The following is an 18,723-nucleotide window of genomic DNA, read 5'->3' as shown; positions in this document are numbered from 1 at the left end:
CCGCTTTGGAGGTTTGGTTCCGAAGAAGCACAGAGTTGGTTGTTTGCGCTGAGCGAGCAAGTTCCCTGGCAGGACCTGGTTCCCTTTGGGATTTTGGCTGGGGGATGGGCGAGGGAGATGGCGCTGGTGAGCGCCTTTGTTCCCTGCCAAGCTGAGCTCTGTCCTCAGGGGGCTCAGCAACTCTCCCTCCCTTTGTCCTCCAGCCTTCCCGCTTCCCGAACAGAGCTGATAACTTATGACCTCCCAGAGGCTAAGTCGAGCTTGCTGTCAGAACACACTCCATCCAGCCCCTCCGCTTTTGCCAGCCAGACTCAGGGGCTCTGCTTGGCCGGCAGGCCGCCCCTCCGCCCCGGCTCCCTCCCGCCAGTCCGTGGAGCACACACCACCTCTCTGCCCTTCCTACCCTCTTCCGTGGGCCTCTCGTCTGTGCTTGGCTCCAGAGACTCCATTCTGCTAATCCTCTGGCGGTTTTCTGGGTTAGTTAGGCAGGTGTAGGTGGAATCTAAGTGATCAGCAGGACGCGCGGAAAGCCCAGTGTCCTCCTAAGCCGCCATCTTCCGGGAATTCTGGTATTGTTTTCTTAGTTTCTCTTTCCAATACTTTATTATTTGTGTATGGAAATACTACTGATTCCTGCGTATTAATTTTGTGTCTGCAACTTTACTAAACTCATTTATTCATCCTAACAGTTTTTTGTAGAGTTTTTATGATTTTCTCTTTATATTATCATGTTGCCCACAAATATTGACAGTTTAATTTCTTCTTTACCAATATGGATGCTTCTTATTTCATTTTCTTGTCTGATTGCTATGACAAGGACTTCCAGTACTATGTTGAATAAAAGCGTAGAGAATGGTCATTCTTGTTTTTTTCCTGATCTTAGAGAAAACACTTTCAGGTTTTCCTCATTGAGTCTGATGTTAGCTATAGGTTTTCCATATGTGGCCTTTATTATGTTGAGATATGTCCCTTCTAACCCCACTTTGTTAAGAGTTTTTATCATGAATGGATGTTGAATTTTGTCAAGTGCTTTTTTGATAAGCAGTAAATATCCAAAATATAAAAATAAATTATATAGCTCAAGACCACCCCCGCAAATAATCCAATTAAAAATGGGCAGAATATCTGAACAGACATTTCTCTGAAGAACATGTACAGATAGCTTACAGACACATGGAAAGATGCGCAACATCACTCATCATGAGGAAAATACATATCCAAACCACAATGAGATATCACCTTACATCTGTTGGAATGGTTAAAATAAAAAAGACATGAAATAGTAAGTGTTGATGACAAGAATGTGGAGAAATGGAAGACTCACACATTGTTGGGAATGTAAAATGGTACAGCCACTTGGGAAACCAGTGAGGTGGTTACCGAAAAAAATAAAAACGGAAATACTTTATGAGTCAATAATTCCACTATTTGGTATTTACCCAAAGAAAATGAAAACACTAATTAAAAATGATTCATGCACCCCTATGTTTATTGCAACATTATTTACAACAGCCAAAATATGGAAGCGACCTAAATGTCCATAAATAGACAAATGGATAAGGGATATATGGGGGAATATATATGATGTAACATAATGCAGCCATAAAAAGGATGAGATCATGCCATTTGTGAGAACTTGGATGGGCCTACAGAGTATTATGTTAAGTGAAATAAGTCAGATTGAGGAAGACAAAAACCATCTGATTTCACTCACAAGTGGAATCCAAAAAAATAAGCAAAAATCAGAATTGGACCTATAAATATAGAGAAAGGAATGATGGTTGTCAGAGAGGAGGGGACTAGGGGTTGGGAAAAATGAGTGAAGGGGAATGGAAGATACAGACTTCCACTGATGGAATGAATAAGTCACAGGAATAATAGGCACAGCATAAGGAATATAGTGAATGATATTGTATTAGCAATATATAGGGCCCAATGGTAGCTACACTTGTGAAGAACATAGCATAATGTATAATTTTGTCAAATCACTACTTTGTACATCTGAAACTAATGTAATATTGTGTGTCAATATTTGTATACTCAAAAAAATAAAAATAAAAATAAAAGGTAGTGATGGCTCAGATAAAACTGAATGATTTAATCTCACTATGTGATCAGGAATTATATACTTATAGCTTCAGAGGTTGTACTAGTTTATACATTAATCATGCAACTAGTATTCAGGGACATTTCATTTTTAGGATATTTATGCAATTAGGCATATACAGTGCACTTTACTTTTTTCTAACAAATTAGTATTTAAGGGGCAACTTCCCTTCCACAGTTACATTTCAGTCCTATATCTTTCACCTTCCTCTTTGTTCTAAATTTCTTTGTCAGATCAGCATGTCACTCAACATATATATATACATGTCTGGTGTTACTGGATTCCTAGCTAAGTGTTCATTACTCAGGTGTCATAAAAATGATAATTCATATCACTAAAATAGATAAAATTTATATTATTGTTTTCTTTGTGTTTTGTATTTAATCTTAGGGATCTTCATTCTAAGAAGAACTACATTTTTTTTTAAAATAAGAATCATCAATGGCCTGCAGCTCACCACACTTCTGTGACAGGGGAATGATTATGATCTTTATTCTTTTTATGGCTGGGCTACAAGCTAATTTGCAGCTGCTGAAACCCTCATTTTTGTACATACATACATGATAATTTTCTGTGTGCTCTTCTTCACTTCATTAAAGTATCTAGGTCCGTGTTTGTAGTAAAAGAGTATGTGTTACCAAACCATGCGTGTATGATTGATTGATATAAAAGTATGGGAAGCTTTTTTTTTCTCCATCAGGTCCAGTGATAGACAAAAACGTCTCTTTAGAAGGTGCAACAAGGTAAAGAGGATGAGAAGATATCAATGTCAATAGATGGCATTATGTTTTTAAATTTAAGAGAAGGCCCTTTCTGTGCCCATGAATTAGAAATATTAACCTTGTGTATAAGCAAAAATACCAGTATTAAGACACCTCGGACTGTGAAGGTAAAGCTGAAGGTGAAGGCAAAGTGAAGGTGAAGATAAAGAAAATCAAATCCTAATGAATATAATATCTTCTTTCTGTTTTTAACATAACTTTCCATAGTTTTCTTTTGTTCCTCTGGTTATAGAGAAAGGATGTCTCAGAAATGAATACGGTTATTTTTTTTTCTGTTTCCTTAAAAGATGGTGGTTTTATTGTAAACTATATCTCTTCTTAAGGTATTAAAATCACAAAAGAAATGAAATTTAATAATTATTTTCGGAAGAACAAGTGAAATTTTATGATTTTTAAAATTATACCACTTTTTGTAGGTTCCCATAGATAGGGTCTAATTAGAAACGGTCTTGATTTTCAGGGCTTTCAACAATTTACCTGAAGATATATCTTTCTTTCTCTCTTTTCTTTCCCTTCTTTCCTTCCTTCCTCCCTTTCTTTCCTTCTTTCTTTCTTTCTTTCTTTCTTTCTTTCTTTCTTTCTTTCATTTCTTAATTAGTTTCTTCCATTTGCTCTTTCTTCTGTTGTTTCTTCCATTCTTACTCTCCTTATTTCCTCCCTCCATCTTTCTTTCTTTCTCTTTCTTTCTTTCTTTCTTTCTTTCTTTCTTTCTTTCTTTCTTCTTTGCTTTTCTTTCTTTCATTCTTTTACATGCTGTGCTCCCTGGAACTAGTAGAATTTAGCATAACTCTTTGGAAAGATTATAGAATTAATTGATATTGACAATCTGAAGTATGAAAGAGAGTTTGAGTTTCTTATTTTTCAATTATTTTATTTATTTTTCATCATAATAAGTGCACTCTTTAATCTTAATCCCTTATTTCTCCCAAACCGCCACCTGCTTCCCCTCTGGTAACCATCAGTTTGTTCTTTATAGTTGAGTCTGTTTCTTGGTTTCTCTCTCTCTCTCTCTTCTTTGATTTGATTGTTTGTTTTGTCTTAAATTCCACATATGAGTGAGATCATGTGGTGTTTGTTTTTCTCTGGCTGATTTATTTCACCTAGAATTATACTCCCTAGCTTCTTCCATGTTATTGCAAATAACAAAATTTCATTTTTATGGCTGAGTATTCCATATATATATATATATGTATATAATGTATATAATGTTCCATATATATGTATATATATGTGTGTGTGTATATGTGTGTGTGTGTGTATATATATATATATATATATATATACAACTCTTCTTCACAGATTCACCTACTGTTGGACACTTGGGCTGCTTCCATAGATTTGCTATTGTAAATAACGATGCAATAAACACAGGGGTGCATGTATCCCTTTAAATTAGTGTTCTTGTATTTTTTAGGTAAAAATACCCAGTAGTGGAATTTCTGGATCTTTGAGTATTTCTTTCTTTGATTTTTTTGAGGAACTTCCATGCTGTTTTCCACATCCCACCAACAGTGTAAGAGAGTCCTTTTACTCCACATCCTTGCCAATACATGTTTCTTGTGTTGACTTTAGTTATTCTGACATGTGTGAGGTGATATCTTATTGTAGTTTTGATTTTCATTTCCCTGATGATGAGGGATGTTGAACATCTTTTCATATGTCTGTTGGCCATCTGGATGTCTTCTTTGGAGAAATGTCTATTCATGTCTCCTGCTTATTTATTTATTTATTTATTTATTTTTAGAATGTTATTTTTTTTGATTTTTTACTTTTTATTTTATTATTTTTAAATTTACATCCAAGTTAGTTAGATGTAGTGCAACAATTATTTCAACAGTAGATCCCTTAATTCCCCTTACCCATTTAGACCATCCCCCCTCCCACAACCCCTCCAGTGACGTTTGTTCTCTATATTTATGAGACTTTTATGTTTTGTCCCCCTCCCTGTTTTTATATTATTTTTGCTTCCCTTCCCTTATGTTCATCTTTTCTGTGTCTTAAAGTCATCATATGAGTGAAGTCATATGATATTTGTCTTTCTCTGACTAATTTCACTTAGCATAATACCCTCTAGTTCCATCCACCTTAATGAAATTGGCAACATTTCATTCATTTTGATTGCCGAGTAATACTCCATTGGATACACACACACACACACACACACACACACACACACCACATATTCTTTATCCATTCATCTGTTGATGGACATTTGGGCACTTTCCATACTCTGCCTATTTTCAATAGCACTGTTATAAACATTGGGGTGCATGTGCCCCTTCAAATCTGCCACCTGAAAATTTGCATAACTACACAGTAGTGTAATTTCTGGGTCATAGGGTAGTTCTATTTTTAGTTTTTTGACGAATCTCCATACTGTTTTCCTGAGTGGCTGCACCAGTTTGCATTACCACCAGCAGTACAAAAGAGATCCTCTTTCTTTGTTAATTGCCAACACCAACATCTGTTGTTGCCTGAGTTGTTAATTTTATCCATTCTGACTGGAGTAAGGTCGTTTCTCATTGTGGTTTTAATTTGTATTTTCCTGATGATGAGTGATGTTGAGCATTTATTCATGTATCTTTACCATTTGATGTCTTCTTTGGAAAAATGTCTATTCATGTCTTTTGCCCATTTCTTCACTGTATTTTTTGTTTTTTGGGAGTTGAGTTTGATAAGTTCTTTATAGATTTTGGATACTAACCTTTTATCTTATATGTCATTATCAAATATCTTCTCCCATTCCATCGGTTGCCTTTTAGTTTTGCTGATTGTTTCCTTTGCTGTGCAGAAGCTTTTATTTTGATGAGATCCCAATAGTTCATTTTTGCTTTTGTTTTCCTTGCCTCTGGAGATGTGTTGAGTAAGAAGTTACTGCGTCTGAGGTCAAAGAGGTTTTTGCCTGCTTTCTCCTCTAGGATTTTGATGGCTTCCTGTCTTACATTTAGCTCTTTCATCCATTTTGAGTTTATTTCTGTGTATGGTGTAAGAAAATGGCCCAGGTTCATTTTTCTCCATGTCGCTGTCCAGTTTTCCCAGTGGCAGTTGCTGAAAAGACTATCTTTGTTCCATTGGATATTCTTTCCTGATTTGTCAAAGATTAGTTGGCCATATGTTTGTGGGTCCATTTCTGGGTTCCCTATTCTGTTCCACTGATCTGAGTGTCAGTTTTTGTGCCAGTACCATACTGTCTTGATGATTACAGCTTTATAATACAGCTTGAAGTCCGGGATTGTGATGCCTCCTGCTTTGTTTTTCTTTTTCAAGATTGCTTTGGCTATTTGGGGTCTTTTCTGGTTCCATACACATTTTAGGATTGTTTGTTCTAACTCTGTGAAGAATGCTGGTGTTATTTTGATAGGGATTGCATTGAATATGTTGATTGCTTCGGGTAGTATTGACATTTTAACAATATTTGTTCTTTCTATCCAGGACCGGGGAATATTTTTCCATTTTTTGTGTCTTCTTCAATTTCTTTCATAAGATTCCTATAATTTTCACCGTATAGATTTTTCACCACTTTGGTTAGATTTATTCCTAGGTATTTTATGGTATTTGGTTCAATTGTCAATGGGATCGATTCCTTGATTTCTCTTTCTGTTGCTTCATTATTGGTGTATAGGAATGCAACCGATTTCTGTGCATTGAAATCTGCCACTTTGCTGACTTCATGAATCAGTTCTAGCAGTTTTTTTGGTGACATATTTTGGGTTTTTCATATAGAGTATCATGTCATCTGTGAATAGTGAACGTTTGACCTCCTCCTGGCTGATTTGGATGCCTTTTATTTCTTTGTGTTGTCTGATTGGTGTTGAATAACAGTGGTGAGAGTGGACATCCCTGTCTGATTCCTGACCTTAGGGGGAAAGCTTTCAGTTTTTCCCCACTGAGGATGATATTAACGTTGGGTCATTCATATATAGGTTTTATGGTCTCAAGGTATGATCTTTCTATCCCTACTTTCCTGAGGATTTTTATCAAGAAAGGATACTGTATTTTGTCAAATGCTTTCTCTGCATCTGTTGAGATATCATGTGGTTCTTGTCTTTTCTTTTATTGATGTGATGAATCACATTGATTGTTTTGTGGATATTGAACCAGCCCTGCATCCCAGGTATAAATCCCACTTGTTCGTGGTGAATAATATTTTTAATGTATTGTTGGAACCAGTTGCCTAATATCTTGTTGAGGATTTTTGTATCCATGTTCATCAGGGAAATTGGTCTATAGTTCTCCTTTTAGTGGGTTCTTTGTCTGGTTTTGGCATCAAGGTAATTCTGGATGAATAGAAAGAGTTTGGAAGTTTTCCTTCCATTCCTATTTTTTTGGAACAGCTTTGAGAGAATAGGTGTTAACTCTTCCTTACATGTTTGGTAGAATTCCACTGGAAAGCCATCTGGTCCTGGACTCTTGTTTTTTGGGAGATTTTTGAGTACTAATTAGATTTCTTTACTGGTTATGTGTCTGTTCAAGTTTTCTATTTCTTCCTGTTTCAGTTTTGGTAGTTTATATGTTTCTAGGAATTTGTCCATTTCTTCCAGATGGCCCATTTTATCGGTGTATAATTGCTCATCATATTCTCTTATTATTGTTTTATTTCTGCTGTGTTAGTTGTGATCTCTCCTCTTTCATTCTTGATTTTATTTATTTAGGTCCTTTCCTTTTTCTTTTTGATCAAACTGGCTAGTGGTTTATCAGTTTTGTTAATTATTTCAAAGAACCAGATTCTTGTTTCATTGATCTGTTCCATTGTTTTGTTTTGTTGTTGTTGTTGTTGTTGTTTGTTTGTTTTGTTTCAATAGCATTGATTTCTGCTTTAGTCTTTATTATTTCCCATCTTCTGCTGGTTTTGGGTTTTATTTGCTGTTCTTTTTCCAGCTCTTTAAGGTGTAAGTCTAGGTTATGTATCTGAGACCTTTCTTCCTTCTTTAGGAAGGCCTGGATTGCTATATACTTCCCTTTTATGACTGCCTCCCAATGATCCCTGTGTCTCCAGGACATGCTCTGAGATGAGCAAGTCACTTCCTTCCTGCCTGTTCCTAATATTTTTTCAAACTGCCGGTTCTACACTGTGTCTTTAGGGACTATATGCTGTGCTGTCTCTTTAAGGATGGGGACACTGCTTCCTAATGCATTCTAGGCTTCCCAAAGCCAGGGCTGTGGATCTTTTAAATTGCACACTTTAAGTCCTGCTGGTTTTGAGAACTCACAAAAATCAGCACCTATCACTTTCAAGGTAAAATATTACAGAGATTTGTCCTTCCTGTTTGTGGGAATCCTGGTATAAAACTCTGTTTTCTGCCCTTCTTCATGCCATAGGCATCCTCTCCACCATGGAGAACCATGACAAATTTCACTCAGACCACATATTCACCTTTCCTACCTTCTTTGATATGGCCTCTTCCCTATCTTTAGGTGTAGACATCGTCCTGCCAGTTTTTGGGTGTTTCCTGGGTTATTTATGCAGATGTGGGTGCTATTTAGTGGTATCTGCCAGATGAGTTGAGCTTAGGGTCCTCCCACTTGGCCATCTACCCAGCCAACTAACTTGAGAGAGAGAAAGAAATTGAGAAAGAAGATTCACTATCAGATATCTAAAAAGCCTTAACAACATTGCATCTAAAAAAACTTACTAACATTATGGGTTTCATTTGTTATAGTTTATTATGTGTAATCTTACATGAAGTTCATGTAGATCATTCCCAAAGAAAGAGCTACAATTATTGTTTGTATTATAGGGCTCAATTCACCATGAGTCATATATAGATAGCTGTATAGTAAGCAATATGGTATCTACAGAATAAGAGCTGATGATTCTATTTGTTGATTATTGTGTGTCAGTTGAGTTTTTAGGTTTAAACAACAGAAACAACCCCTGATTAATTTAAGCAGAGAATATCTCTTGAAGATATTTGAAAGATCAAAGTATTTATAGGAAGACAGAAGAACAAAGCTTGGAGTCTATGTGCTAGAAAATATGTTCCAAATAATACCACAGTGTTAGGTTTCTAAAATCCACATAGTTATTGCTACTGTTCACAGATACCACAGCTTGCTACAGCCACTAACAAGAACACTGACTAATGCTACTGCTAGACCTAATGCCATCCAGCCTCTAGAAATTGGATGTATCTGCTGCTAATACCTTACTCTCATTACAGTCAGTTATGCAGTGGCCCCGTCTCTTCTAGCCGGTTGTTTCTTATTCAAAATATGAAATAGTGCTTTCAGTTTGTCAATATTAGGTCATATCCCTGCACTCTCATTGCAATGGAATCTGCAAAATTAAATATCTGGCATTTTAAGTCTTTGTAATGAATATGTAAGTGATGAATCACTACATGGTACTCCTGAAACCAATGTTACACTATATCTTAACTAAACAAAATATAATAAAAAAATTTGAGAAAAAAAAGTCTTTGTAATGAGAGAAAATTCTGCAGCATAAGGTGGAACATTCCCAAACATTGTGATTTTGTCAGCAGTCAACAACAATGACAAAGATTTACCATGATTGCTAATTCTGGTCAACTCAAAAGTCATTTAGCATATCTATCCTTAAGAAAATATAATGCATAATAATTCAGTGACTCCTTCCATTCTTAAGGAAAAAGCCTTAGTTAACTTATGTTGATTTAATTATCACTCATTGAGCCTCAAAACTAGAATTAGCCAGAGTTACTTAATATAATTGAAATACTTTATCAACACATTTAATTTCATGCAACAACCTTATGGGGAAATTACTCTTTCCAGCTGGATCTTAGATGGAATGTGGTACAACATGCTTCCTCTTTTCTGCTACAATGATCCTTCAGCCTCTACAAGCCTAATGCACCAAAATGTGTGTTCTTATTTAAAGTTCCTTATCATAGAGATAGAAAAATTTAATATCAAAATTATGATGGGATAGGGACAAAATGAAAGTACTAGTTAATTTGAATATCCCTTTAAGTTCCTCATAATATAGGCTTTCTCAAAGACAATTTTTCCCATGAATACTTTCTCCATTTCAATTCTGGGTCTGCTGCTTCAGTTTTGTACTTATAGGTTGAAAGAACCCCTTTCTTCAAGTATTTTAGTCAGAAACACTACCTCCATTCTTGATTTCTCCCTCTTTCTGGAGTTACAAAAAGAAAAGAAAAGAAAAGAAAAGAAAAGAAAAGAAAAGAAAAGAAAAGAAAAAATCCTTACTGAGTCCTACAGTTTTAACTTTGAACTTTGAATAGTGTCTTAGTCAATTCAGGTAACCATAGCAAAATACCACACAAAATAATCCATATACTTGGTGGCTTATAAACAAAAGAAATGGAGATAAATAAGATGCAGTGGAGTAGGAGGACCCTAGGCTCATCTTGTCCTGCAAACACAACTAGATAACTATCAAATTATTCTAAATACCCCAGAAACGAACCTGAAGACTGGAAGAACTAAAGAAGAACTCCACAACTAAGAAGAGAGAAGAAGCCACATTGAAGAAGGTAGGAAGTGTGGGGACGTAGTTTGGAGGAGTAATACAACAGAAATGTATTGCTCACACTTCTGGAGGCTGAAATTGAAATCAGGATGTAAGTATGATTGGGTGGAGGCTGTCTTGCAAAACACAGACCTTTTATTTTGCCCACATATGATGGAAGGAGTTTGGTGGAAGGAGTCTCTTTTATAAAGGCACTAATCCCATTCATAAGGGCTTAACTCTATAATTTAAGTAACTCTTAAAGGCTTCACCTCCTAATGCCATCACATTGGGCATTAGGATTTCAGTTTATGAATTTGGGGGGGAACACATACATTAAAATCATAGTAAATAGTAACTCCCCAAACCCCAGATTGCTTCAGTTGGAGGGGTATTAGAATTACCTATTTCTCAGATTCTTCAATGATGATTTCATTTTCAATATCTCAAGCAGTGGAAATTCTTAGCCTAGTAGTTCTTTTCTTACTTGGCCTATTAAATGTGCACATATCTGAAGGTAAAATATTATTTCTTTCTTTTAATCAGAAATAGCATAGTCTACGTGTGTGTTGAAGAAAAAAACAGTATCCTATAAGCAGGGTTTTGGTTCTGCCTTGAAGTAAATATGTGTCTCTTACAGAGATAAGACATACCTTCTTTGCCTGCAGTGATCACAAAAGTGACATACAGGTTTGTCTATTTCCTGTGGGAACGCTACTAGCCGCGATTCAATGTTTTTTTTTTGTTTGTTTGTTTGTTTGTTTTGGGTTTTTTTTTTTTAAATTGATGGATGGCAGGTGGAGTTCTTGCCGCTCTTCTCACCACACATCTTGTCTAAAAATCAAGTATGTATCTATAGCAATCAGGAAGAATATGCAAGTCAACGAGTTATTCTCAATTTTACAGACAGACTCACATAATTAAGTTCTTAGATTAACTCTAAGGACTGTTAGGGCTAGAAAGTTCCTAAAGAGATAAGTCCCAAACTTTCTATTAGATATAAAAATAAAACCTGAAGCCTAATGACGATGTGACTTGTCCAATTGTTTCACCATAAAATGTATTTACAGTTCACAAATATATGCTAAATTTTATGTCCCGAATTTAGTGCCAGGAGCCCATTTTAACCAAATCATATTGTAACCTCTGTTAGGCAAAAGTAGGATGCGCTTACATAAACAGTTTTAAATGAATGGTCCTACAGCACCATCACAAATTAGGGGACATTTCATATTTCATAGCTAAACACATATTTTCCACATTTCATGTATACCTTAAGATGAAAATTTTGAATAACTTCCAAGACAGACATTAAGTGAATTAAAGATATACTGAATGACAATGATTTAAAAAATCCTCTAGAGAAAGGAAAAATGATTAGAGCATCTAGATTTATTATTTATTTTTTATTCTATAAAATTTCAGATTTCCAGATGGAAATACAGATTTTTTTCCTTCCATCTCATGTAGTTTAAATTAGCCTACAAAAATTATGTTTTAAATCTAGCCTATTGGGGAAAAAATAGAATTTAACTCCAGAGATTATGTGATTATAATATGATTTTAAGTGCTCAATTAATACCCATGATGACTATGATAATCCAAAAAAAATATTCAGAAAGCATATACAGAGTTTATCTTTGGAATGTGATATCAGAGCCTTGATTAATGATAAAGATAAATAGAGAATGAAGAGAGAATAAAAGATATTCTGTTCTTTAGAATAAAAGAGAACCATATGGTTATATGTTAAGAAGGTAGTCAGTTTGCTGAAGAATTCTATCATTTGTTGAAGGAAAACAACTTTTTAAGTTACTTTGCTTCACCAACTAAATTAATGGAGTTTATATTCAGGAACATACAATAAGATTCATTGCAAAGTAGAAGTGATTTAATATGGTAATTTTCTTAGTACTTTTGTTATGGTGAAATATTTTTCCAAATTATAAGCCAGGTCCAATTGACCTTAAAAAAAGAAAGAATATTCTTCTAAGGAGTAGAATATATCCATTGCAAATCTCAAAATGGATGTTAAAACAAACATAAAAAATTCATATATTTCCAGAAACTTTAAACTCATGCAATGGCAGTATCAAAAAAATAAATAAAAAAAAACCTCACTTTAATATACTTCCTTATGAGTAGGTATCTTTGGCTGCAATCTCTCTCTCTCTCTCTCTCCTCCTCCTCCTCCTCCCTCCCTCTCCCCATTTCTTCTTTCTCTTTCTTGAAAATTCACTCATAGAAACTGAGATCTTAAAGGTTTTTAAAGTTTTTTTAATGTTTATTTATTTTTGAGAGAAAGAGACCGCGAGTGGGGGAGGGGCAGAAAGAGAGGGAGACAGAATCTGAAGCAGGCTCCTGGCTCTGAGCTGTCAGCACAGAGCCCTGGCAGAGATGGGGGTGGGGTGGAGGCGGCGGTCCTGAACTTGTGAACCACAAGATCATGACCTGAGCTGAAGTCGGACACTTAACTGACTGAGCCACCCAGGCTCCCCTAAAGGTTTTTAAAGTTTTGATAGATCTTCTTTTTAAGATTGAAACAATTAGGCAAATTGATGTTTTCATACAGTGTATTTAAACCTCGAATAATGTTCCAAATCTACAAGTCTATAAAGGAAAAAAAATAAGAGGGACAAATATGATCAATATGTAAACAAAATTGGAAGAAAATTTGGACTTGGAGGGCATGATAAAATTGAACAATGAAGGTAAAGAAAAAGGTTAGATGATTAGTTACTTTCAGAAGATTAAATGATGTAATGGACTTACACTGTAACTTACCTGCATGGAAATATATATACAAAAAGTCAATATAATTAGATACATGTAGGATGTATAAAATAGAAGGAGCATTGCTACCACAATAAGAATATGAGAAAATGTCAAATAATCTAAAATATCATTTATTTTCTTGGAACTCTCAAAGAGTTGATGTCACAGGGCAAACAGGGCAAATGGGGCAATGTGGTCTGAATTAAACTCTCCAAAAGAGATCCGGGACACAAAAACTATCCTCAGAGGCAGAGCAGTCCTTGCCAGGGGCTGCGGATGGAGGTTGGAATGGCACAGAGGTTTGACTACAAAGTAGCAGAGAGAATATTTTGTGATGATGATAGGGTTTACATTATTATGTATTTGTCAAAATTCAAAAAAACTGTACATCAAAAAAGAGTGATATTTAACATATATAAATTGTAATTCAATAACCTGAATTTTTAAAAATGTAATACAATAAATGCTATTAAAATATTAGTAACAAAGGATTGCTATCACAAAACTGGTAAAGACATACTTAAAAATATATGCATAATGAATACTCAGAAACCATTCATTTTATTTTATATATTTGAAGAGGTTGGAATATATATTCTTGATTGTGGGCTTAGTCCAACAAGTGTTTGTAAACAACTTATATTTACATATGCATTTACCATTTATTGACTGCTTTTAGTTCTCAATTAGTTGTAAATACACACTTGGGTTATATTTACAACAGAGGATACTGTATTGTTCCTGGCTCTTAATTTATAAAGGTGACTGAGTGATGACATACAGAGGATAAAGCCATTGGAAAAATAGTATTAAAACAGTTCCCCCAGAAATGATAAGCACAGCAGGTCATAAAGGACCACACAAAGCCTATAACATGGAGTGAGTAAGGAGATAAATAGGAACTGGGACTCTGCCTTTATGACTGTGGTGGCAGGAAGTAACTAGTAGAGATGTCCATTATTAGGTAATAAGGGGAAGCAGGCAGGTCAAGATCACTATCTGGAGAAGTGTAATACAACTTGGTTGCTCTGTGAAAGCTACTTTGCAGTGAAGACATAAACAACATTGGTTATCAGGCTTGCCTTGTGACTCAGCAGATTTACGAAGAGTTTGGGAATAATTAGATGTCAAATAGTCAATACAAATCCTAGAAACATGGTTAATACATATGGATATCATTTCTACCTTATACATAGGGAAGCTGAGGCTGAGTGAAACCACTCAGTTAAGAAAAGACACAAAGATCAGAGCTAGTTTTTAAATCCAAGTATTTTGAAAAAAAATGTTCAACGATTTTCAAATTACCTTCCCTAGACTATATATATAACTACATATTTAAAAATCTTCTTTGTCTATATGTAAAAAAAAAACAAAGAAACAAACATTTTGACAAAATTCATTTAAAAATACATATATACCAGGCATTGTTTGATATCTTGGAAATTAAACAGTGAAACAACGTTTCTTTTCTTATTTCATGAAATAACTAAATTATCAGTAAAGACCTCAGTTGCATAATCACATAGTCTTCCTATTACCAAGACTGGTTTCCCCAACCAGTCTAAATATTTTAGATAAAAATAGCCACTCATTATTTAATATCCATCTATTTTTCTTCTTTAAGATTTTATTTAAATTCAAGTTAACATACAGTATATTATTAGTTTCAGGTGTACAATATAGTGACTCAACACTTCCATATAACACCTCATGCTCTTCACAAGTGCACTCCTTAATCCCCATGACCTATTTAACCCATCCTCCCACCAACTTCCTCTATGGTAACCATCAGTTTGTTCTCTATAGTTAAAAGTCTGTTTCTTGGTTTGCCTCTTTTTTTTTTTACTCTATGTTTGCTTTGTTTCTTAAATGACACATATGAGTGGAATCGTATGGTATTTGCCTTTCTCTGACTGAACTATTTTCCTTAGAATAATACTCTCTAGCTCCATCCACATCATTGCTAATGGCAATATTTTATTCTTTTTTGTGGCTGAGTCATATTCCATTGTAAATTGATCCATATATTCTTTATCCATTTATCAGCTGGTGGACATTTGGGCTCTTTCCATAATTTGGTTATTCTTGATAATAATATTTTTGATAATGATAATGATGTTATAAACATGGGAGATAATGCATCATTTATTTCTGCTCTAATCTTTATTATTTCCTTTCTTCTGCTGTTTTTAGGCTTCATTTGTTGCTATTCTAGCTTCTTCTAGATTGTTTATTTGAGACTTTTCTGGCTTCTTGAGGTAGACCTATGTTGCTACATGCTTTTTTAAAAAATGTTTTAAATGTTTTATTTATTTTTTGAAAGAGAGAGAGACAGAGAGAGAGAGAGAGAGAGAATAGGCGAGGGGCAGAGAGAAAGGGAGACAGAATCTGAAGCAAGCTCCTGGCTCTGAGCTGTCAGCATAGAGCCCGACACGGGGCTTGAACCCACAGACTGCAAGACCATGACCTGAGCCAAAGTCGGATGCTTAACTGACTGAGCCACCCAGGCACCCCTATATATGTCTGTTTTAGGACAACTTTTGTTGCAACCCAAAGGCTTTGGAATATTGTGTATTCATTTTCATTTTTTTCCATGTATTTTTAAAATTTCTTCTTTCATTTTCTGGTTGACCCATTCATTGTTTAGTAGCATGTTGTTTAACTTCCATGTATTTGTGGTTTTCCCAATTTTTTTTCTTGTGGTTGACTTCACGTTTCATAGCTTTGGGGTGAGAAAATATGCATGGTATTATCTTAATTTTTTTATTGTTGAGGCCTGATTTTTGACCCACTATGTGTTCTATTCTAGATAATGTTTGTTGTGCACTTGGAAAAAAAAAAGTATATTCTGCTGTTGTAGGATGGAATGTTCTAAATATATTTGTTAAGTCCATCTGTTCCAGTGTATCATTCAAATCCATTGTTTCCTTTTTGGTTTTCTGCTTAGATAATCTGTCCATTGTTGTAAGTAGGGTGTTAAAGTCCCCTACTATTATTGTATTATCAATTAGTTCATTTATGTTTGTTTGTTTTAGAGAGAGAGAGCGAGCACAAGTGGAAGAGAGGTAGAGGGAAAGGAAGAGAAAATCTTAAGCAGGCTCCACACCCAGCACAGAGCCTGACTTGGAGATTGATCTCATGACTTTGAGATCATGACTAGAACTGAAATCAAGAGCTGGTTGCTTAACCAACTGAGCCACCCAGGCACCCCAATGAGCCAGTCTAATTCATCTAGTTTGTCCAAAATAAGTATTGCTACTCCAGTTTTCTTCTGATATCCATTTACATGATAAATGTTTCTCCATCCCCTCAATTTATTTTTTTAAGAATTGTTTAAGTTTATTTATTCATTTTGAGAGAGAGAGAGAGAGAGAGAGAGCGTGAGAAGGGATAGGGCAGAAAGAAAGGGAGAGAAAAAATTCTAAGAAGGCTCCACATTGTCAGCGCAGAGCCTGATACAGGGCTTCATCTCACAAACCTTGAGATCATGACCTGAGTTGAAATCAAGAGTTGGTTTCTTACCCAACTGAGCCACCCAGGTGCCCCATCATCCCCTCACTTTCAATCTGCGGGTGTCTTTGGGTCTAAAATTAGTCTCTTTTAGGCAGCATATAGACGGTCTTGTTCTTTTATCTATTGTGACACCCTATGTGTTTTTATTGGAGCATTTATTCTATTTGCATTCAGAGTCATTGATAGATATAACTTTAATGGCATTTTCTTACTTGTTTTGTTGTTGTTTCTGGAGATTTTCTCTGTTCCTTGTCTTTGTCAATTTTTTTCTTTACTTTCCACTCAAAAAGTCCCCTTTAATATTTGTTGCAGGTCTGGTTTAGTGGTCACAAACTCTTTTAGACTTGTCTGTGAAACTCTTTATATATCCTTTTATTCTGAATGATAGCCTTGCTGGAGATTGTATTATTGGCTGCAGATTTTTCCATTCAGCATGTTGTATATATCATGCCACTCCCTTCTAGCTTGCCAAGGTTCTGTTGATAAATTTCCAACTAGCCCTACAGGGTTCCCCTTGTAAGTGAAGGACTTATTTTGTCTTTCTGTTTTGAAGATTTTTTTTATCACTATATTTTTCAAATTCAGGGGCGCCTGGGTGGCTCAGTCGGTTAAGCGTCCGACTTCGGCTCAGGTCATGATCTCACGGTCCGTGAGTTCGAGCTCCGTGTCGGGCTCTGTGCTGACAGCTCAGAGCCTGGAGCCCGCTTTGGATTCTGTGTCTCCCTCTCTCTCTGCCCCTCCCCTTCTCATGCTCTGTCACTCTCTGTCTCAAAAATAAAATAATAAAAAAAAAATTCAATGAAAATATGTCTTGGTATTGGCCTGGTTTTGTTGATTTTGATGGGAATTTTCTGTGCCTCCTGGATCTGGATGTCTGTTTCCTTCCCCAGATTTGGGAACTTTTCAGCTATTATTTCCTCAAATAAATTGTCTGCTCCTTTTTCTCGCTCTTCTTCTTGTATTCCTATAATATGAATGTTGTTACAATTCATGGATTCACTGAGTTCCCTAAGTTTATTCTTGTGTTCTGTAATTCTTCTTTCTTTCAATTTCATTATTTTCCATTTTTGTCTTCTGTATCACTTATTCATTCCTATGCTTATTCCAGCCTGTGTTCATTGCATCAATCCAGTTTCTAAACCTAGTCATTGCCTTTTTCATTTCCGACTGTTTTTAAACTCTTTTCTAAATTTTATTTATTTGTTTTGAGAGAGAGACAGAGACAGAGACAGAGCAGGAGAGGGGTAGAGAAAGAGGGAGATAGAGAATCCCAAGCAGACTCCATGCTGTTAGCTCAGAGCCCAATATGGGGTTCGATCTCACAAGCCATGAGATCATGACCTGAGCCAAAATAAAGGGTTGGTCCCTTAACTGAGCCACCTAGGCGCCCCAGACACTTAACTCTTCTATCTCTGTAGTAAGGTCTTCCTGAAGTCTTCCATTCTTTACTCAAGCCCAGCGAGTATTCTTATGATTGTTGCTTTATATTCTCCATCAGACATGTTGCTTCTATCTGTCTCACTTAGATCTCTGGCTGTGACCTTATCTTGTTCTTTCATGTTGGATGAATTCCTCCATCTTGATATTTTGTCTAAGTCTCTGGGCAGGGGTAGGGAATGGTGCCAGCCAGCTTCTTTGTCCCCAGAGAGGCACCACTGTGAATGGTGCCTCTCAGGGACACACTCCAAGAAGAGGGAATAATCACCACCCATGTGTTCCAGGCATTCTTCAGATCTCTGTTTCCATGTTATCTGCCCCCAGGTTTTTGCCTGCCTTCTCTCCAGGAGTAGGGCAGCACCCTAAGGGCTGTATCATAGCCATGCCTGCTGACCTTTAAATTCCAGTCTTTAAGCCCCACTGGTTACAAGAACTCAGGAAAATCAGCCCCTATCATTTTCCTAGCCAATGGCTTTGGGACAATGTTTTCCTTGTGCATTTCCCTGTGTGTTCCTCTCTCTCTCTCTCACGCTTCACTCACAGCTCACTCCCCTCTTCAGGACTCATGATCTGTTTCTCCCCCAAATCACCTCTCGTACTTCTTACCTTCCTTGATGTGGCCTCTTCTCTCCCTCTAGTTGTGGTTTTTGTTC

The sequence above is a fragment of the Lynx canadensis genome, chromosome X (assembly GCF_007474595.2).
Source record: "Lynx canadensis isolate LIC74 chromosome X, mLynCan4.pri.v2, whole genome shotgun sequence".
Lineage (NCBI taxonomy): Eukaryota > Metazoa > Chordata > Mammalia > Carnivora > Felidae > Lynx > Lynx canadensis.
Note: the sequence above shows the minus strand (reverse complement) of the source record.